Source organism: Pristiophorus japonicus, unplaced genomic scaffold (genome assembly GCF_044704955.1).
Source record: "Pristiophorus japonicus isolate sPriJap1 unplaced genomic scaffold, sPriJap1.hap1 HAP1_SCAFFOLD_52, whole genome shotgun sequence".
Lineage (NCBI taxonomy): Eukaryota > Metazoa > Chordata > Chondrichthyes > Pristiophoridae > Pristiophorus > Pristiophorus japonicus.
This window is the reverse complement of record NW_027254426.1, coordinates 4,914,039-4,936,807: the sequence shown is the minus strand read 5'-3', so window position 1 is coordinate 4,936,807 and position 22,769 is coordinate 4,914,039. Positions and strand designations below refer to the sequence as shown.

General features: G+C 47.8%; 2 non-coding genes across 2 annotated transcripts; both read right to left on the bottom strand.

Annotated features, from left to right (window-relative positions):
- Nucleotides 1-11,474: 11,474 nt before the first annotated feature.
- trnaw-cca (transfer RNA tryptophan (anticodon CCA)) lies at nucleotides 11,475-11,546 on the bottom strand. The gene has a single exon. It is a non-coding gene; the product is annotated as a tRNA-Trp (tRNA).
- Nucleotides 11,547-22,245: 10,699 nt separating this feature from the next.
- On the bottom strand, nucleotides 22,246-22,317 carry trnaw-cca (transfer RNA tryptophan (anticodon CCA)). Its single transcript has one exon. It is a non-coding gene; the product is annotated as a tRNA-Trp (tRNA).
- Nucleotides 22,318-22,769: the final 452 nt, after the last annotated feature.

Here is a 22,769-nt window from a genome sequence, read left to right as displayed (position 1 = left end):
CAGTCCTGACTCACATTCGCACTAAACTGAGAACTTACACAAACGAACTGATTCCTTTAATCGGCAGTGCTACTGTAAAGGTCTCCTACGATGGAGCAATACACAAGTTACCACTCTGGGTGGTACCGGGCGATGGCCCCACGCTGCTCGGCAGGAGCTGGCTAGGGAATATACGCTGGAACTGGAACGACATCCGGGTGCTCTCGCCCGTCGACGACATTTCGTCTGCCCAGGTCATAAACAAATTGCCCTCGTTGTTCGAACCAGGCATCGTGAAGTTCCAAGCAGCAAAAGTGCAGATCCACCTAATTCCCGGGGCGCAACCTATCCATCACAAGGTGAGAGCAGTACCGTACATGATGAGAGAGAGGGTGGAGATCGAGCTGGACAGGCTGCAACGAGAGGGCATCATTTTGCCGATCGAATTCAACGAACGGTCCAGTCCGGTTGTTCCAGTCCTCAAGGGAGAGGGCACCATCAGATTCTGTGGTGATTGCAAAGTAACTATCAAATGTTTCTACCTTCAGGATCAATACCCACTACCAAAGGCAGACAACCTTTTTGCGACGCTGGCGGAGGAAAGACGTTCACGAAGCTGGACTTGACCTCGGCTTACATGACGCAGGAGCTGGAGGAATCATCGAAGGGCCTCACCTGCATGAACACGCACAAAGGTCTCTTCATTCACAACAGATGCCCATTTGGGATTCGATCAGCCAGAGAATTCCAGAGAAACATGGAAAGCTTACTGAACTCGGTCCCGCGCACCGTGGTCTTCCAGGACAACATCTTGGTTACAGGTCGGAACACAGATGAGCATCTGCAGAACCTGGAGGAGGTTCTTAGTCGGCTTAATCGCGTGGGGCAAAGGTTAAAATGATCAAAGTCCTGGCGCCCGAATTGGAGTTCCTGGGGAGAAGAATTGCGGCGGACGGCATCAGGCCCACCGATTCGTAGATGGAGGCAATCGACAACGCACCGAGGCCACAGAACGTGACGGAGCTGCGGTCGTTTCCATGACTCCTGAACTACTTTCGTAACTACTTACCGGGTCTCAGAACACTGTTCGTACCACTGCATGCTTTACTGCAGAAAGAAAACGAATGGGTATGAGGTAAAAGCCAAGAAAATTTCGTTGTAAAAGCTAGAAAACTGTTATACTCAACCAAATTGCTTGTGCTGTATGATGCATGTAAGCGTTTGGTGCTAGCATGTGATGCGTCGTCATACGATGGTGATTGTGTATTGCATCAAGCTCATGAATCTGGGAAATTGCAACTGGTTATTTATACATCCAGGAGTCTGTCTAAGGCTGAGAGGGCCTACAGCATGATCGAAAAAGGAGTGTTAGCATGTGTTTATGGAGTAAAGAAAATGCATCAATATCTGTTTGAGCTCAAATTTGAATTGGAAACTGACCATAAGCCACTTATATCCAACTTTTCTGAAAGTAAGGGGATAAATACAGATGCATCGGCCCACATCCAGAGATGGGCGCTCACATTGTATGCATACAACTACGCCATCCGCCACAGACCAGGCACAGAAAACTGTGCCGATGCTCTCAGTAGGCTGCCATTGCCCACCACAGGGGTGGAGATGGCACAGCCCCCAGATTTAGTTATGGTAATGGAAGCATTTGTTACCGCCCGACAGATTAGAACCTAGTTGAGCCCGGATCCCTCATTGTCCTCAGTAAAAATCTGTGTGCTCCACGGGAGTTGGTCTCGTGTTCCGTTAGAGATGCAGGAAGAAATAAAGCCGTACCAGCGGCGCAGAGATAAAATGTCCATACAGGCAGACTGTATCAAGTAGTGGTGCCAAAAAACGGCAGGGACACTTTCATTAGTGACCTCCACAGTACCCACCCAGGCATTGTAATGATGAAAGCGATAGCCAGATCCCACATGGCCCGGTATCGATGCGTTCTGAGAGTCCTGCGTTCACAGATGTAATACATGCTCGCAGTTAATGTACAAAGGGAGGCGCTGCTAAGTTTTGGTCTTGGCCCTCCAAACCGTGGTCTAGGGTACACGTCGACTATGCAGGCCCGTGCTTGGGTAAAATGTTCCTTGTGATTGTAGATGCGTACTCCAAGTGGATTGAATGTGAGATGATGTCCGCTGTCACCATTGAAAGCTTGCGGATCATGTTTGCCATGCACGGCCTGCCTAACGTTCTTGTCAGTGACAATGGGCTGTGCTTCACCAGTGCTGAGTTCAAAGAGTTCATGACACGCAATGGGATCAAACATGTCACATCTGCCCCGTTTAAACCAACATCCAATGGTCAGACAGAGAGAGCAGTGCAGCAATCAAGCAGAGCTTGAAGAGGGTAACTGAGATCTCACTGCAGAGTCACCTATCCCGAGTCCTGCTCAGTTACCGCACAAGACCACACTCGCTCACTGGGGTTCCCTCCGTGGAACTGCTCAAAAAAAGGGCACTGAAGACAAGGCTCTCGTTAGTTCACCCTGATCGATACAAACAGGTAGCGAGCAGGCGCCTTCAAGAGAATACATGTCATGATCAAGTAAATGTGTCACACGAAATCGAGATTAATGATCCTGTATTTATGTTGAACTATGGACAAGGTCCCAAGTGGCTTCCCAGCACTGTCGTGGCCAAAGAGGGGAGTAGGGTGTTCCTGGTCAAACGTTCATATGGAATCACCTGCAGGAAACACTTGGACCAAACCAAACTCAGATTCATGGACTATCCAGGACAAAATAGACTCTACCTTTTTCACTCCTCCAACACACACACAAGTGGCAATCAACCCAGCGGTTGACCACGAAGCAGAACCCATCACCCGCAGCAGCCCAGCAGGCCAGCGAGGGCCCTACAAATGACTCACCAAAACCAGCATTTGCACCGAGACAATCAGACAGGGAAAGGAAGGCCACAGATTGACTCAAATTGTAAATAGTTACACGACTGACTTTGGGGAGGCTTGTGGGGGCGGGGTGCGGGGGGAGTGTTGTTACATATATAAACCTGTGAATACCTTGTTTAACCATCAGAGGGCTCATCCACTGGACTCCCAAGGGATCCCACAATCCATCAGGAGGCCTCACTGGTTGGAGAGGCACACTGGAGACTTGTAATAAAGGACGACGGTCACACTTTACTTTCAGTTTGCAGTATCTGGTCAGATTCTTTATTCAAGACATAACACTCTGTATTTAGGAGACTGGTTTAAAATGTTTATTGCTCATGTGACAAGGAATCTGGGGCGACTTTTGTTCAATATATTTTACGGCAAAAATAGTCTCAAAATTCACATTCCGCCCGGGATCCTTTCGCGTGTGAAGCGAACGTGATAACAACGAGGCTGCGGAAACACTGCGGTTAAAATGATGTTCGGAACATAACCAGATGTTTAAACTTGCTGTCGAGGAACTGCCAGGATCTTCTTCAATAGTGGACCAGGCTTGTGGGGCCGAATGGCCTAATCCAGCCCCTAATCCTTCCATGCTTATGATGTTATGACATTTCACAGGAGAACAAACTCGCTCCTGAGCATGCATGAGGAGAAAGCTACAGAAAATATTCCCGCCCAGTTAGCTTTCACTTGTGAGGCAAATATGTGAACCGCTACACTGCGGAAACATCTCCACTTTCAGCACCAGGTCAGACGGAAATGTGAAGTGAGTAGGTGAACTGCTGAATCCCAGTTTTTCAGAGTTAGTCATGGTGTCAAACAATGAGTTTCTCTTAATGATTAAAAGTAAGAAATGTCAGATTCAAATCCACACCTCCAGAGGAGACTGCGAACAGAACACAGCACCTGAGACCGCTCGGCCATCCTGACTATTCAGTGCTGGGTGTGGCCAACTCCAGGGTGATTTTGATTTGTTGTGTCCTGTCACATGAAATAAATGAGGGCAGCAGGCGTATCTCTGCCTGCCACCGGGGAAACAGTGAGACAGACCTTGGAGCAAGGATCTGGTTATTGCCAAACAGCAAAGAAAATATTAATTCTGGAAGAACAATTTCCAAAAATACAGTGACCCCGACGTGATTTGAACAAGCAACCTTCTGATCTGGAGTCAAACGCGCCACGATGCCTACATAAGGAGCCTGGAATGTTCGTCGATATGAAGGTTTCACAATACAAGTGGCTTTAAAATCCCCGCCCATTCCCACCAGGTGTCAGAAGCAACGCTCACCTGCCAGTCACCGTATGTTTTTTTCTGCAACATTTGTGTTGCTTTCATGGGAAAGCATCATTAATTAACCCCTCACCTTCTTTTGCACAATGAAAGAAATGCTAACTGAGTGACAGTCGATACTTCAATCATTTGTCCTGTGCTTTGGGGAGCGGCCAGCGAAGTGGACCCGAGTCCATGATTGCATCGGCCATGATGGTATTAAATGTCGGAGCAAGCTCGAGGGGCGTATGGCCGACTCCTGCACCTATTTCTTATGTTCTTATGTTCTTCTGCATATTAACCCATTTTACACACTGTATTTTAGGATCTGGTTCAAAAGCTTCATTGCCGATAACACAAGGAATCTGGGGCAACTTTTGTCAAATTTAACAGCACCGGTTATTCCTTCCGTGCACAGAAAATATAATCAGCAGTGAGGATAAAATCCCACGGTGCTCATTTTCAGATTCAATGCAGTAGGATTTCAAATAAAGTGAAAGAATTTTACAGTGAAATGATTTGGAAGTGTTACTTGTATTTATGTCTTTAATTAAACTTTGTGGCGTCTGACTCCCGTTCATGCCACTGCTGAATAAGAAAGGAGGGTGTGACATTGATCAGACTGCACTGCCCCTGATATTTGTGAGCTCATCATTTATATTCAGTGGTTTCTCGCCCTTTGATGGGCTGCAGTGTAGCGGATATCACGTTGGCCTCACACGCGAAATGTACCCGGTGGATCCGTTTTCTCTCACTGAAAGTTATCTATTTATTGAAGTGAAATAAAATGCAATTAAGGAATAAGGGATCACTTTTGCCAGGAGAATAAATAGAAAATAAAAACAGCAAATGCTGGAAATCTCAGCAGGTCAGGCAGCATTTGCCTGGAGAATAAACTCGCCTCTGATTGTTCCTCTGTAGAAAGTTTAAACATAAAGTTCGTGGCCAGGATTGAACCAGGGACCTGTCACATGTAAAGAAAACGTGATAACCGCTGTACTACCGAAACCTCTGGCAGAGCAGCCCCAACAGAGGTGAGCTGACTAGTGAGCTCCCTCTGTGCTGATCGGGAATGTGTTTGCTCACCTTAAACAACTTCTGTCCCACACTGAAAATTCTCAATCCTTCTCCTCCGCTGCCCTTTACAGAAATGTCACGGATCACCCAGCCACCGTGTTCACCTCCACATCCTCACAGTGTGGCCACAGAGGCTCCTACCGTCTCCCCGCGATCAGTGAACTCACCCAGTTTACAAAATTAAACCCCGAACATGTGCCCGGCAAAGGGCAGGAGAAGCCAGATAGACTGTAAGCTCGGTCTATCACATAAAGTATTGGTATTCATGGTGATTACAGCAATTATTAATCGTCTCACAGTCCTCAATTATTTTAATGCAATGAACTGATCGAAGATCGAAACCAGATTAGTTCACCGGATCTTAACCCCTCGACCACCAGGGAACAGTTATGATACATGTAGATATATTTATATATATTTATATATGAACCTGAATATCAACGGCTAGCTGCCTAGACCTCATGGTGCAACGGTAGTGCATCTAACTTTGAGTAAGATAAGTTGTTCCACAGAGATACCCATTTCATCTTTTGTTCCCTTTTAAACACTAGAAACTGAGACAGGGGGAATAAATAGAGAAATAAAAGCACAGGAAACAGACAAGAGGAAGAGAGAAGGGGAAAGATACTGTCCCCACCCAGAACTAATGCAGAAACCCCTCCGCTGCGCTCAGGGTGGCCACCCGCAGCCTGGATACACTAACGGGAGAACACCAGCGGCTGGACGGGGCCATAAAAGGAACGGCGAGCGGCCATGGGAGCAGCTTGGAGGTCCCGGGAGACTACTCCAGGGAGCAGCGTGAGCTGGTGCAGGAGGGCGGCGGCAGCAAAGAGTGACGTCATCAAAGTCCAGGTCGGTGATTGGAGCGTGGGCAGATACAGCAGGAGCGGCGAGATCGGGGCGAAGGAGCGGAGAGAGACTGTAGAGGGACGTGATCGGGGCCCAGGGGAGGCAAGAGTTCGGGGCCAGTGGGCCCAGGGGCAGCACGGGCCAGCCCACACTGCGATATGTGTGCGCACTAGGTCCGTGCAACAGAGCTGGTCTCCAGTCGCCTTGGTTAACCCTTGCCACTGGACCAAGACTTCGCTCTGTCAAGCCTGTGTGATGGCTGGGGAGCAACGGCCACCACACATTAAAGAAATCCACGCACAGGCATCTTCCACCCTTCGGGATGTAGTTCGGGTCCTTCATTGAAACACCTGTGAACTCATCCTTTTTCGGCGTGGAAGCAAGTCATCCTCGTTTCGAGGGACCGCCTATGATGACGATGATGATGGATACATGAACGTCCCAACAGCTCATTGACTGCAGGAGTGGGACCGTGCGGCGCTTCAGAAGACATGTTGAAAAGGCAAAGTCACTGATTCCGTCTCATGTGCTGCTCCGATCAAGAATAGCAAAACACACGAGAAATGCTTCAATAATGGTTACACCTTATCTCCACATTTGCTAAACAGTTGGCTGTTTGGTTTATGAGTATGATTTTACCTTTGGGGTTCTTACTTGAAATTTGCGAGAATTTCTGGGTTAAATCCCACATAAGCCCTCAATTTGCTGCAAATTTTGAATTTGCGTCAAACTTTGGCAAAGAAGGACTTGCATTTCTGCAGTGCCTGTCAGGAACTCATGACGCCCCAAAGGTCTTTACAGCCATGGAGTTACCTTTGAAGTGTTGCCATGTGAGGAAAGATGTACGCAAATCACCACACACGAACCTCAACTCTTTGCGAAGGAGTTCATAGAATCATAGAAGTTTACAGCACAGAAGGAGGCCATTTCGGTCCATCGTGTCCGCGCCAGCCAACAAGAGACTATCCAGCCTAATCCCACTTTCCAGCTCTAGGTCCATAACCCTGCAGGTTACAGCACTTCAGGTGCACATCCAAGCACTTTTTAAATGTGGTGAGGGTTTCTGCCTCTAACACACTTTCAGGCAGTGAGATCCAGACCCCCACAACCCTCTGCGTGAAGAAATTTATTCTCTAAACTTTCTAGCAATTACTTTAAATTTGTGCCTCCTGGTTGTTGACCCCACTGCTAAGGGAAATATGCCCTTTCTATCCACTATATCTAGGCCCCTCATAATTTTATACACCTCAGTGAGGTCTCCCTTCAGCCTCCACTGTTCCAGGGAAAACAAACCCAGCCTATCGAATCTGTCCTCATCGATAAGATTCTCCACTCCCGGCAACATCCTCGTAAATCTCCTCTGTACCCTCTTCAGTGCAATCACGTACTTCCTGCAATACGCCGACCAGAACTGCACGCAGTACTCCAGCTGTGGCCCAACCAGTGTTTTATACAGTACAAGTATAAATCCCCACCCCATCTCTTGTAATCTATGCCTCGGCTAATAAAGGCAAGCATTCCATATTCCTTCTTAACCACCTTATCTCCCTGGCCTGCTACTTTCAGGGATCTGTGGACATGCACTCCCTGGATTCTGTGAGGACCCAGCTGATTGGAAAACTGCAAATATAACACCCCTATTTAAAAAAGGAGGCAGACAAAAAGCAGGAAACTATCGACCAGTTAGTCTAACATCTGTGGTTGGGAAAATGTTGGAGTCCATTATTAAAGAAGCAGTAGAAGGAGAGTTGGAAAAAAGAATTCAATCAGACAGAGTCAGCAGGGATTTATGAAGGGAAGTCATGTTTGACAAATTTGCTCGAATTCTTTGAGGATGTAATGAACAAGGTGGATAAAGATAAATCCGTGGATGTGATGTATTTTGACTTCTAGAAGGCATTTTCCTCATAGCTTTGGACCATCCCCAGCAACGATCCACAAATGTAACCTGTGCATCGCGCTGCCATGGGACAGCTGGACATCCACGCTGCCAAAGACTGGGATGTATCGTTTGTGTCGGTGAGCAGTTTCACTTCGATTGTTCGATTGGATTGCCCTAGAGTTTCTCAAAGGCTGCCTGATTCATCAGTGACTGGCTCGCCCCTGTGTCCACCTCCATCGTGACTGGAACATAGTTGACTTCAACTTCCATTTTCAACGGGGAACTCTCGGTGTTGCAGGTAAACACTCCGTACACCTCATCGTCGCTGGACTCCAGATGATCAGCCAACTCTTCATCGACTCGGTGAGTACAATTTCTCTTGCATATTTGCTGGAGGTGGCCCTTCATGTTACAGCCTTTACAAGTATAGTCTTTATAGCGGCACTTTTGGTCCCTGTGATTTCCTCCACAGCGCCAGCATGGGGTTGGCAGGTTGGCCCCATGTGGTGGACTCAGGATTCTGGGACTCGGTGTTCTGTTCTCTTTTCGCTGAAGAGACTGCTAGCAGCAGCCCTGCCTCGAAAATGCACCATTCGGTTCACAGTACTTGCTGGGTTAGAGTCCTGGGGGTGAGACATCCACTTGGAATCCCAGGCCGAGATCATGAATGCGTGGCTCACGTTAATTGCCTTCTGCAGGGTGACCATGGTTTCCGCAGAGCGCAGCCTGTGGAGAAGACCCTCGTGACCGATTCCAATAACAAAGATGTCCCTTAGTGCTTCGGTGAGGTGATCGCTAAAATCACATGGTGCAGCCAATCGTCTCAGGTCTGCAGCATATTTTGCGATTTCTTGGCCTTCGGATCCACCGGTGGGGAGAGAACCGGTGTCTGGCAGTGAGGATGCTCTCTTTAGGTTTGAGCTGTTCCTGTATCAGCGTTACGAGCTCCAGATATGTTATTGTCTTCTCTGGGACTAGCAGGTCCCTGACAAGGCCATAGACGGTGGGCGCACAACTGCTGAGCAGGATAGCTCAGCACTTATCAGCCAGCGAGGTCGGGTCGTCTCCCCCCATGTCATTCGCAATAAAGAAGTGTTCGAGCCTTTCCACAAAGGCCTCCCAATCTTCCCGATTGGCGAATTGTTCAAACGTGCCAAGGTTAGCCATTGTCACATGGAAATTCGTATTCTCGTCACCAGTTATTGTGTCTGTAAGCACTCTAGTAATGACTCCACGAGGTAAGGTATTGTACTTGAACTGTGGTGACCTTAGTCCACTTATTGCAGCTCCTGAGTGAGGGTACAGTACTGTGAGCTCCCTTTTATACCTGGTTACCTGTCGTGTACAGGTGACCCCGAGGTCTCCACCAGTTGCACCCTCTGGTGGTACAAGCACAGTGTATTCAGTGTGAAGGTACATCCAGTGGCCTTATGTAACTGTACATTGAGTGTACAGGGTGTATACTTATTTTATACATACACAACAAAGATCATCGGTTAATTAATGGTGTTTTCCCGTGAAAGCAGGATAATATTTATCGATGATTTGATTTCTGCATTTAGAAAGACATGGGTTAATCACGGATAGTCAGCATAGATTTGTTCAGGGAAGGTCTTTGTCTGACTCACTTGATTGAATTTTTTGAGGAGGGAACCAAGTGGATCGATGAGGGCAGTGCGTATGATGTAGTGTATAAGGATTTTAGCAAAGCTTTCACCAAGTTCCCACATAGAAGACTGGTCACGAAAGTAAAAGCCCATGGGACCAGGGCAAAGTGGCAAGTTGGATCCTAAATTGGCTCAGAGGCAGGAAGCAAAGGGTAATGTTTAATGGGAGTGTTTGGGAATGGAAGGATGGTTCCAGTGGGATTCCACAGGGCTCAGTACTCGGTCCCTGGCTTTCAGTGACAACATCAATGTTCTAAACTTCAATATAGGAGGTATGATTAAAACGTTTTCAGGTGATACTTATTTAATCCAGAGAAGTGTGAGGCTATGCATTTGGGGAGGGCAAACAAGGAAAGAAACACACATTAAATGGTCCGACATTGAGAAGTGTGGAAGAACAAAGGGACCTTGGAGTGCATGTCCACAGATCCCTGAAGGTAGCAGTCCAGTTGGATAAGGTGGGTAAGAAGGCGCACGGAATGCTTACCTTTATTGGCTGAGGCATGGGATAGAAGAGCAGGTTGGTTATGCTTGAAATGTATAAAACACTGGTTCAGCCACAGCTGGATTATTGCATGTAGTTCTGGTCACCTTATTACAGGAATTATGTGATTGTACGAGAGGGTACAAAGGAGATTTATGAGGATGTTGCCAGACATGGAGAATCTTAGCTATGAGGACAGATTAGATAGGCTGGGTTTGTTTTCATTGGAACAGAGGAGGCTGAGTGGAGACAAAATTGAGATGTATAAAATTATGAGGGGCGTAGATATAGTGGATAGCAGAGGGGTCAACAACCAGGGGGCATATATTTAAAGTAATTGGTAGAAGGTTTAAAGAGGATTTGAAGGTAAAATTCTTCATGCAGAGATTTGTGGGGGAAGGAATTCGCTGCCTGAAAGAGTGGCGGAGGCAGATACGACATGGAAAAAGTATTTGGATGTGCACCTGAAGTGCCGTGACCGGCAGGGTTATGGACCCAGAGCTGGAAAGTGGGATGAAGATGGATCGCCTCTTGTTTGCCGGGGTGGAAGTGATGGGCCGAAATGGCCTCCTTATGTGCTGCAAACTTCTATCATTCGATAATTCTATGAAAAATGTAAATGTCCAATGTTGGTGTCGAAACCACGACCCTGAGATTAAAAGTCTTATATTTCACTGACTGAGCTCGCCAGGCTTCTGCCAAATATACCGTTCTCTCACTGATTGCAGACAGTCGCCTGTTGGCTCTGCCCCAGATGTTTAAACTTGCTGTCGAGGAACTGCAAGGATCTTCTTGAATGGTGGACCAGGCTCGAGGGGCCGAATGGCATACTCCAGCCCCTAATTCTTACATGCTTATCATCTTATGAACTTTTCACAGGAGAACAAACTCGCCCCTGTGCATGCATGAGGAGAATGCTACAGAAAATATTCCCGCCTGGTGAGCTTTCGTGTGTGAGGCGAACGTGTTAATCGCGACACTGCGGAAACATCTCCACTTTCAGCACCAGGTCAGACGGAAATGTTAAGCGAGCAGGTGAACTGCTGAATCCCAGTTTTAAGGAGTTGGTCGTGGTGTCAAACAATGAGTTCCGCTTAATGATTAAAAATAATAAATGTCAGAAGTTGAATTCAAACCCACACCTCCAGAGAAAACTGCGATCTAATCACAGCACCTCAGACCGCTCGGCGGTGTGTGTGGCCACCTGCAAGTTGATTTTGAACTGTTGTGTCCTGTCACATGAATTAAATGAGGGCAGCAGGCGTATCTCTGCCTGACACCGGGGAAACAATGAGACAGACCTTGGAACAAGGGTCTGGTTATTGCCAAACAGCAAAGAAAATATTAACTCTGAAAGAACAGTGACCCCGACGTGATTTGAACACGCAACCTTCTGATCTGGAGTCAGACGCGCTACCGTTGCGCCACGAGGCCGACACATTGTGTGTGAGATGTTCCTCTATATGAAGCTTTCACAATATAAGGGGCTTGAAATTCCCCGCCCATTCCCACCAGGTGTCAGAAGCAACACTCACCTGCTCGTCACCGTTTGTTTTTTTCAACTTTTGTGTTGCGTTCATGGAAAAGCATCATTAATTAACCCGTCACCTTCTTTTGCACAATGAAAGAAATGCTAACTGAGGTACAGTCGATACTTCAATCATTTCTCCTGTGCTTTGCGGAGCGGGCAGGGAAGTGGACCTGAGTCCATGATCGCATCGGCCATGATCGTATTAAATGGCGGAGCAGGTTCGAGGGGCGTGTGGCCAACTCCTGCTCCTATTTGTTTTGTTCTTCTGTTCTTCAGCATGTTAACCCATTTTACACACTGTATTGCCGATGTCACCAGGAATCTGCGGCAACTTTTGTCAAATTTAACAGCACCGGTTATTCCTTCCGTGCAGAGAAAATAGAATCAGTCGTGAAGATAAAATCCCACGGTTCTCATTTTCAGATTCAACGCAGTAGGATTTCAAATAAAGTGAAATAATTTTACAGTGAAAAGATTTGGAAGTTTTATTTGTATTTGTATCTTTAATTAAACTTTGTGGCATCTGACTCCCGTTCATGCCTCTGCTGAATAAGAAAGGAGGGTTTGACGTTGACCAGACTGCACTGCCCCTGATATTTGTGAGCTCATCCTTTATATTCAGTGGTTTCTCGCCCTTTGATGGGCTGCAGTGTCGCGGATATCACGTTGGCCTCACACGCGAAAGGTCCCCGGTGGATCCGTTTTCTCTCACTGAAAGTTATCTATTTATTGGTTAAATAAAGAACAATTCAGGAATAAGGGAGCCTTTTTACCAGGAGAATAAATAGCAAATAAAAACAGCAAATGCTGGAATTCTCAGCAGGTCAGGCAGCATTTTCCAGGAGACTAAACTCTCCTCCGATTGTTCCCTTTTCGCAAGTTTAAACATAATGTTTCTACCCAGAATCAAACCGGGTACTTTTCACAGAAAGCAAATGTGATAACCACTGCACTATAGAAACCTCTGGCACAGCAGCCCCAACAGAGGGGAGCTGACCAGTGAGCTCCCTCTGTGCTGATCGGGAATGTGTTGGCTCACGTTAAACAACTTCTGTCCCACTCTGAAAGTTCTCAATCCTTCACCTCCACTGCCCTTTACAGAAATATCACGGATCACCCAGCCACCGTGTTCACTTCCACATCCTCACAGTGGGGCCACAGAGGCTCCTACCGTCTCCCCGCGATCAGCGAACTCACCCAGTTTACTAAATTAAACCCCGAACACGTGCCCGGCAAAGGGCAGGAGAAGCCAGATAGTCTGTAAGCTCGGTCTATCGCAGAAAGTATTGGTATTCATGGTGAATACAGCAATTATTAATCTTCTCAAATACCTCAATTATTTTTATGCGATGAATTGATCGAGAATTGAAACCAGGTTAGTGCATCGGATCTTAACCCCTCGACCATCAGGGAACAGTTATGATACATGTAGATATATTTATATATATTTATATATGAACCTGAATATCAACGGCTATCTGCCTAGATCTCATGGCGAACAGCAGGGCGTCTAACTTTGAGTGAGAGAAATTGTTCCACAGTGATACCCATTTCATCTTTTGTTCCCTTTCAAACGCTAGAAACTGAGACATGGGGAATAAATAGGGAAATAAAAGCACAGGGTTAAAGACAACAGGAAGAGAGAAGGGGAAAGATACTGCCCCCACCCAGAACTAAAGCAGAAACCACTCTGCTGCGCTCGGGGTGGCCACCCACAGCCTGGATGCACTAACGGGAGAACTCCAGCGGCAGGTCGGGGCCATAAAAGGAACGGCGAGCGGCCCTGGGAGCAGCTTGGAGGTTCCGGGAGAATACTCCAGGGAGCAGCGCGAGCCAGTGCAGGAGGGCGGCGGCAGCGAAGAGTGATGTCATCAAGGTCCAGGTCGGTGATTGGAGCGTGGGCAGATACAGACACGAGTGGCGAGATCGGGGCGAAGGAGCGGCGAGAGACTGTCGAGGGATGTGATCGGGGCCCAGCGGTGGCATGAGTTCAGGGCCAGGGGCCCAGGGTTAGCAGGGCCCAGCCCACACTGTGCACTAGGTCCGTGCAGCAGAGCTGGTCGCCTGTCGTCTTGGATAACCCTTGCCACTGGACCAAGACCTCGCACTATCAAGCCCGTGTGATGGCTGGGGTGCAACGGCCACCACACATTAAAAAAATCCACGCACAGATATCTTCCACCCTTCGGGATGTAGTTCGGGTCCTTCATTGAAACACCTGTGAACTCATCCTTTTTCGGCGTGGAAGCAAGTCATCCTCGTTTCGAGGGACCGCCTATGATGATGATGATGATGGATACATTAACGTCCCGACAGCTCATTGACTGCAGGAGTGCGACCGTGCGGCGCTTCAGAAAACATGTCGAAAAGGCATCGTCACTGATTCCGTCTCATGTGCTCCTCCGATCAAGAACAGCAACACACACTAAAAATGCTTCAATAATGGTTACATCTTATCTCCACATTTGCTAAGCAGGTGGTTTGTTGGTCGAGGGGTATGATTCTTGCTTTGTGGTTGTTACTTCAAATTTGCAGAAAAATTCTCGTTTCAAATCCCAAACCAGCCTTGAGTTTGCGTTGAAATTTTGCAAAGAAGGACTTGCGTTTCTGCCGCGTCTGTCAGGAACTCATGACGGCCCAAAGTGCTTTATAGCCGTTGAGTTGCCTTTGAAATGTTGTCATGTGAGGAAAGATGTTCCCAAATTACCTCACATGCACCTCAACTCTTTGCAAACGAGTTCATAGAATCAAAGAAGTTTACAGCACGGAAGGAGGCCATATCGGCCCATCGTGTCCGCGCTGGCCAACAAGAGGCTCTCCAGCCGAATCCCACTTTCCAGCTCTCGGGCCATAACCCTGCAGGTTACGGCACTTTAGGTGCACATCCAAGCACTTTTAAAATGTGGTGAGGTTTTCTGCCTCTCCCACCCTTTCAAGCAGTGAGTTTCAGACCCCCACAACCCTCTGGGTGAAGAAACCTCCCCTCTAAACTTTCGACCAATTACTATAAATTTATGCCTCCTTGTTGTTGATCCCTCTACTAAGGGAAATAGGTCCTTTCTATCCACTATATCTCGGCCCCTCATAATTTTATACACCTCAATGAGGTCTCCCCTCAGGCTCTGTTCCATGGAAACCAAATCCAGCCTATCTAATCTGTCCTCAAGGCGAAGATTCTCCACTCCCGGCAACATCCTCATAAATCTCCTCTGCACCATCTTCAGTGCAATCATGTCCTTCCTGTAATATGGCGACCAGAACTGCACGCAGTACTCCAGCTGTGACCAAACCTGCCCCACCGACCCCATCTCTTGTATTCTATGCCTCGGCTAATAAAGGCAAGCATTCCATATTTCTTCTCAACCACCTTAGCTACCTGGCCTGCTACTTTCAGTGATCTGTGGACATGCACTCGCTGGATTCTGGGGAGGACCCAGCAGATTGGAAAACTGCAAATGTAATGCCACTATTTAAAAAAGGAGGCAGACAAAAAGCAGGAAACTATAGACCAGTTAGCCTAACATCTGTGGTTGGGCAAATGTTGGAATCCATTATTAAAGAAGCAGTAGCAGGACATAGAAACATTGAAACATAGAAAATAGGTGCAGGAGTAGGCCATTCGCCCCTTCGAGCCTGCACCACTATTCAATAAGATCATGGATGAACATTCAGCTCAGTACCCCTTTCCTGCTTTCACTCCATACCCCTTGATCACTTCAGCCATAAGGGCCACATCTAACACCCTCTTGAATATATCTAACAAACTGGCATCAACAACTCTGCGGCAGAGAATTCCACAGGTTATCAACTCTCTGAGCGAAGAAGTTTCTCCTCATCTCAGACCTAATTGGCTTACCCCTTATCCCTTAGATTCTGACCCCTGGTTCTGGACTTCCCCAACATCGGGATCTGTCCAGTCCCGTCAGAATTTTATATGTTTCCATGAGATCCCCTCTCATTCGTCCAAACTCCAGTGATCTCTCGATCCCTTGATTCCCCGAGACTCGAAAAATCTATCTAACGCAGCCTTGAATATATTCAGAGACTCAGCATCCACAGGCCTGTGGGGCAAAGAATTCCAAAGATTCATATCCCTCTGAGTGAAGAAATTCCTCCTCATCTCTGTCTTAAATGGCCGACCCCTTAACCTGAGACTCTGCCCCCTGGTTCTAGACACTCCAGCTCGGGGAAAACAACCCTCACCATCTACCCTGTCAATCCCCTTCAGAATATTGTGTGTTTCAATGAGATCACCTCTCATTCTTCTAAACTCCGGAGAGTATCGGCCCATTCTACACAATCTCTCAACTTAAGACAGTCCTCTCATCCCAGGAATCAATCTGGTGAACCTCTGTTGTACCACCTCCTAGGCAATTATTTCCTTCCTCAAATAAGGAGACTAAAACTGTGCGCAGTACTCCAGGTGTGGTCTCACCAGGGCCCTGTACAATTGTAGCAAGACATCCTTACTCTTGTACTGTGGGCTATATATTAGGTAATTTGGGCCGAGTGCCCTGTTTTTTTTGCTGATTCGATGGTTGTATAAAAAGTTAGTAAAATTGACAGTTGCTCGGCAAACATATTTGTATCACTTCAGTGTACTCCTTACTCTTCAATGGCTAGATTTTCCCCAAGCAGTTTTGTCGGCACACTGACCTCAAGCGCACCGACTCTGCTCGCTGGAAACGGCTCGGGGAAAAACTCGCCCCATCCTGGCCGCTGTGCACAGTCCCCGGAGTCATGGCGTGGTGTCGATGGTGAAGTGGGGGGCGGAGCCAAATGCCTGCACCGAAAACACTGCCGGCACCTTCGCGCATGGGCAGTAGGGAGGGAAAACTTGGCACTCTGCCATTGTCAAACAGTGTCAAACCCGATGAAAAGCACAGCAGCTTCTCAGCTTCTCCGGTCGCTCGGCGGGCTCTCCCCCCATCCCTCCCCGATAAAACGCTCAGCTCCAGCAGCTGCAACTTCTCCGGTCCACAAGCTCACACTTCTCCGGTGTGTCTTCCCTCCCCTATCCCAGGGATATAGGGACCGAGTGTAATGGAGCCAAGTTTGCTGATGATACAAAGATGGGTGGGAAAGCAAATTATGACACAGCAAAGAAAATCTCAATTCCGGAAGAACAATATGGAAAAGTACAGTGACCCCGACGTGATATAAACACGCAGCCTTCTGATCTGGAGTCAGACACACTACCGTTACACCACGAGGTCTACAGTGCAGAGTGCCCATGTTTGTATACATGAAGGTTCCTGAAACATAGTTTCATTTACCCTGCATTGGTGCAATGAAAGGGCTTTAAAATCCTCGGCCACTCCCACCGTGGGTCAGACAGCATCAGAAGCAGTGCCCACCTGTCACTCACCCTCTCACGCCCGCTTTCATCACCTGCTGCCCGCGGACAGCAGCAAATCCAGTTCATCATCATCATCGGCAGTCCCTCGAAGCGAGGATGACTTGCTTCCACGCCAAAAAAGGATGAGTTCACAGGTGTTTCAATGATGGACCTAATATTCCAGGTCCCGAACTGTATGTTGAAGGGAGAAGATGCCTGTGCGTGGATTTTTTTAACGTGGGGTGGCCGTTGCACCCCAGCCATCACACGGGCTTGACAGAGCGAGGTCTTGGTCCAGTGGCAAGGGTTATCCAAGACGACTGGAGACCAGCTCTGCTGCACGGACCCAGAGCCCCCACATATCGCAGTGTGGGCTGGCTCGTGCTGCCCCTGGGCCCCTGGCCCTGAACTCACGCCGCCCCTGGGCCCCGATCACATCCCTCCACAGTCTCTCGCTGCTCCTGCTGTACCTGCCCACGCTCCAATCACCGATCTGGACTTTGATGACATCACACTTCGCTGCCGTCACCCTCCTGCACCAGCTCGCGCTGTACCTTGCCGTGGTACACCACCGCGCTGCTCCCAGGCCGCCGCTCACCGCTCCTTTTATGGCCCCGACCTGCCGCTGGTGTTCTCACGCAAGTCGGGGCCTCCACGCTACTCCCAGCAAATCCAGTTACACCCCGTGTCACCGCACAATTCTCAGCTGTGATTGCAAGCTGACTATATTTAAAGCTATCGCAGAGGCTGCAAGCAGTGTTCCCTGGTCGTCTGGTGGTTAGGATTTGGTGTTCTCACTGCTGTGGTCTGGGTTTGATTCCTGGTCAGGGAAAGCATTTTTACAAAGCAAGCTGACAAATATATTTCAAGTCTGTGAGATCCTGAATAATTGTTATCATCATTAATCCACCCACATGTGTTGCACACTGAAGGAAATACAAATATGTTTGCTGAGTGACTGTTGAATTTTTATAACTTTTTATACAACCGTAGAATCAGCAGAAAAACAGGATATTCGCCCATAGTACTTATCTAAGGAAGGATATACTTGCCTTGGAGATGGTGCAACAGAGGTTCAACAGATTGATTCCTGGGATGAGAGGGCTGTCCTATGATGAGAGATTGTGCAGAATATGCCGATTCTCTCTGGAGTTTCGAAGAATGGCAGGTGATCTCGTTGAAACGGACAATATTCTGAAGGGGATTGACAGGTTGGATGTTGACAGGGTAGATGTTGAGAAGCCCGGCTAGCTCAGTCGGTAGAGCATGCGACTCTTAATCTCAGAGCCCCATGTTAGTCGATTACTGTTCCTTAAAATGTATGTTGCTTTCATGGGAAAACATCATTAATGAACCAATAATCTTCTATTATTTAGAGATATTTAGAGGGCATCTTTCAATGCTTCACAAAACTATTCCTTTCGTTACAGCCACCCGGGATCGTTTCCCGGTTTGGGAAGTAACTTTGATATCACCGTTTGGAATTGAAGTGGAGTAATTTTATGAAGTTCGATGGATGTCCCAAAGCACTTCAGAGTGGTGTCAAAACAAATGAGTTTGCAATTAAAAACACTGAATGTCAGGAGTGGGATTTGAAGCCGTTGGGTTGAGCGGTCTGTGTCGTCGCCTCACAGTCGAGTTGGGCGGTTGGTTTTTCAGGTGTTGTGCTGGATCCAACTTCGGGGCCATGAGGGATGTCGATCGCTGGAGGTTGGAGCTATTCCCAGCTCCAAGTGATCTTTTTCATCCACCTTCTTCCAAATAGCTTTGGACCATCCCCAGCAAAGATCCACAAATGTAACCTGTGCATCTCGCCGCCATGGGACACCTGGACATCCACGCTGCCAACGACTGGGATGTATCGTTTGTGTAGGTCAGCAGTTTCACTTCGATCGGGATCATTTTAGGTCGTTCGATTGGATTGTCCCAGAGTTTCTCAAAGGCCGCCTGATTCATCAGTGACTGGCTCGCCCCTATGCCCACCTCCACCGTGACTGGAACATCGTTGACTTCAACTTCCATTTTCACCAGGGAACTCTCAGTGGTGCAGGTAAACACTCCGTACACCTCATCGTCGCTGGACTCCGGATGATCAGCCAACTCTTCATCGACTCGGTGAGTATAATTTCTCTTGCATATTCGCTGGAGGTGGCCCTTCATGTTACAGCCTTTGCAAGTATAGTCTTTATAGCGGCACTGGTGGGCCCTGTGATTTCCTCCACAGCGCCAGCATGGGGTTGGCCGGTTGGCCCCATGTGGCGGATTCAGGATTGTGGGACTCGGGGTTCTGTTCTCTCTTCCCTGAGAGAGACTGCTAGCAGCAGCCCTGCCTCTAAAAGGCACCTTTCGGTTCACAGTACTTGCTGGGTTAGAGTCCTGGGGGTGAGACATCCACTTGGAATCGCAGGCCGAGATCATGAATGCCTGGCTCACGTTAATTGCCTTCTGCAGGGTGACCGTGGTGTCCACAGAGAGCAGACTGTTGAGAAGGCCCTCGTGACCGATTCCAATAACAAAGATGTCCCTTAGTGCTTCGGTGAGGTGATCGCTAAAATCACATGGTGCAGCCAATCGTCTCAGGTCTGCAGCATATTTTGCAATTTCTTGGCCTTCGGATCCACCGGTGGGGATAGAACCGGTGTCTGGCTGGGAGGATGCACTCTTTCGGTTTGAGCTGTTCGTGTACCAGCGTTACGAGCTCCAGATATGTTATTGTCTTCTCTGGGACTAGCAGGTCCCTGACAAGGCCATAGACGGTGGACCCACAACTGCTGAGCAGGATAGCTCTGCACTTATCAGCCAGCGAGGTCGGGTCGTCTCCCCCCACGTCATTCGCAATAAAGAAGTGTTCGAGCCTTTCCACAAAGGCCTCCCAATCTTCCCCATTGGCGAATTGTTCAAACGTGCCAAGGTTAGCCATTGTCACATGGAAATTCGTATTCTCGTCACCAGTTATTGTGTCTGTAAGCACTCTAGTAATGACTCCACGAGGCAAGGTATTGTACTTGAACTGTGGTGACCTTGGTCCACTTATTGCAGCTCCTGAGTGAGGGTACAGTACTGTGAGCTCCCTTTTATACCTGGTTACCTGTCGTGTAAAGGTGACCCCGAGGTCTCCACCAGTTGCACCCTCTGGTGGTACAAGCATAGTGCATACAGTGTGAAGATACATCCAGTGGTCTTATGTAATTGTACATTGAGTGTACAGGGTGTATACTTATTTTATGCATGCACAACAAAGATCATCAGTTAATTAATGGTGTTTTCCCGTGAAAGCAGGATAAAATTTGTCAATGATTTAATTTCTGCATTTGGAAAGACATGGGTTAATCACGGATAGTCAGCATGGATTTGTTCAGGGAAGGTCTTGTCTGGCTCACTTGATTTAATTTTTTGAGGATCTAACCAACAGGATCGATGAGGGCAGTGCGTATGATGTAGTGTTTCAGGATTTTAGCAAAGCTTTCGCCAAGTTCCCACATGGAAGACTGGTCACGAAAGTAAAAGCCCATGGGACCAGGGCAAAGTGGCAAGTTGGATCCAAAATTGGCTCAGAGGCAGGAAGCAAAGGGTAATGTTTGATGGGAGTGTTTGGGACTGGAAGGATGGTTCCAGTGGGGTTCCACAGCGCTCAGTGCTAGGTCCCTGGCTTTTAGTGGCAACATCAATGATCTGAACTTAAATATAGGAGGTATGATTGCAACGTTTTCAGGTGATACTAATTTAATCCAGAGGTGTGAGCCTGTGCATTTGGGGAGGGCAAACAAGGAAAGAAACACACATTAAATGGTCCGACATTGAGAAGTGTGGAAGAACAAAGGGACCTTGGAGTGCATGTCCACAGATCCCTGAAGGTAGCAGGCCAATTGGATAAGGTGGTTAGGAAGGTGCACGGAATGCTTGCCTTTATTGGCTGAGGCATGGGATAGAAGAGCAGGTTGGTTATGCTTGAAATGTATAAAACACTGGTTCGGCCACAGCTGGAGTATTGCATGTAGTTCTGGTCACTGTATTACAGGAATTATGTGATTGTACGAGAGGGTACAGAGGAGATTTACGAGGATGTTGCCAGGCGTGGAGAATCTTAGCTATGAGGACAGATTGGATCGGCTGGGTTTGTTTTCATTGGAACAGAGGAGGCTGAGGGGAGACAACATTGAGATGTATATAATTATGAGGGGCCTAGATATAGTGGATAGCAGATGGGTCAACAACCAGGGGGCATATATTTAAAGTAATTGGTAGAAGGTTTAAAGAGGATTTGAAGGTAAAATTCTTCATGCAGCGATTTGTGGGGGTCAGGAACTCACTGCCTGAAAGAATGGCGGAGGCAGATACCACATGTAAAAAGTATTTGGATGTGCACCTGAAGTGCCGTAACCTGCAGGGTTATGGACCCAGAGCTGGAAAGTGGGATGAAGCTGGATCGCCTCTTGTTTGCCGGGGTGGAAGTGATGGGCCAAAATGGCCTCCTTATGTGCTGCAAACTTCTATCATTCTATAATTCTATGAAAAATGTAAATGTCCAATGTTGGTGTCGAAACCACGACCCTGAGATTAAAAGTCTTATATTTCACTGACTGAGCTCGCCAGGCTTCTGCCAAATATACCGTTCTCTCACTGATTGCAGACAGTCGCCTGTTGGCTCTGCCCCAGATGTTTAAACTTGCTGTCGAGGAACTGCAAGGATCTTCTTGAATGGTGGACCAGGCTCGAGGGGCCGAATGGCATACTCCAGCCCCTAATTCTTACATGCTTATCATCTTATGAACTTTTCACAGGAGAACAAACTCGCCCCTGAGCATGCATGAGGAGAATGCTACAGAAAATATTCCCGCCTGGTGAGCTTTCGTGTGTGAGGCGAACGTGTTAACCGCGACACTGCGGAAACATCTCCACTTTCAGCACCAGGTCAGACGGAAATGTTAAGCGAGCAGGTGAACTGCTGAATCCCAGTTTTAAGGAGTTGGTCGTGGTGTCAAACAATGAGTTTCGCTTAATGATTAAAAATAATAAATGTCAGAAGTTGAATTCAAACCCACACCTCCAGAGAAAACTGCGATCTAATCACAGCACCTCAGACCGCTCGGCGGTGTGTGTGGCCACCTGCAAGTTGATTTTGAACTGTTGTGTCCTGTCACATGAATTAAATGAGGGCAGCAGGCGTATCTCTGCCTGACACCGGGGAAACAATGAGACAGACCTTGGAACAAGGGTCTGGTTATTGCCAAACAGCAAAGAAAATATTAACTCTGAAAGAACAGTGACCCCGACGTGATTTGAACACGCAACCTTCTGATCTGGAGTCAGACGCGCTACCGTTGCGCCACGAGGCCGACACAATGTGTGTGAGATGTTCCTCTATATGAAGCTTTCACAATATAAGGGGCTTGAAATTCCCCGCCCATTCCCACCAGGTGTCAGAAGCAACACTCACCTGCTTGTCACCGTTTGTTTTTTTCAACTTTTGTGTTGCGTTCATGGAAAAGCATCATTAATTAAGCCGTCACCTTCTTTTGCACAATGAAAGAAATGCTAACTGAGGGACAGTCGATACTTCAATCATTTGTCCTGTGCTTTGCGGAGCGGGCAGGGAAGTGGACCTGAGTCCATGATCGCATCGGCCATGATCGTATTAAATGGCGGAGCAGGCTCGAGGGGCGTGTGGCCAACTCCTGCTCCTATTTGTTTTGTTCTTCTGTTCTTCAGCATGTTAACCCATTTTACACACTGTATTGCCGATGTCACCAGGAATCTGGGGCAACTTTTTTCAAATTTAACAGCACCG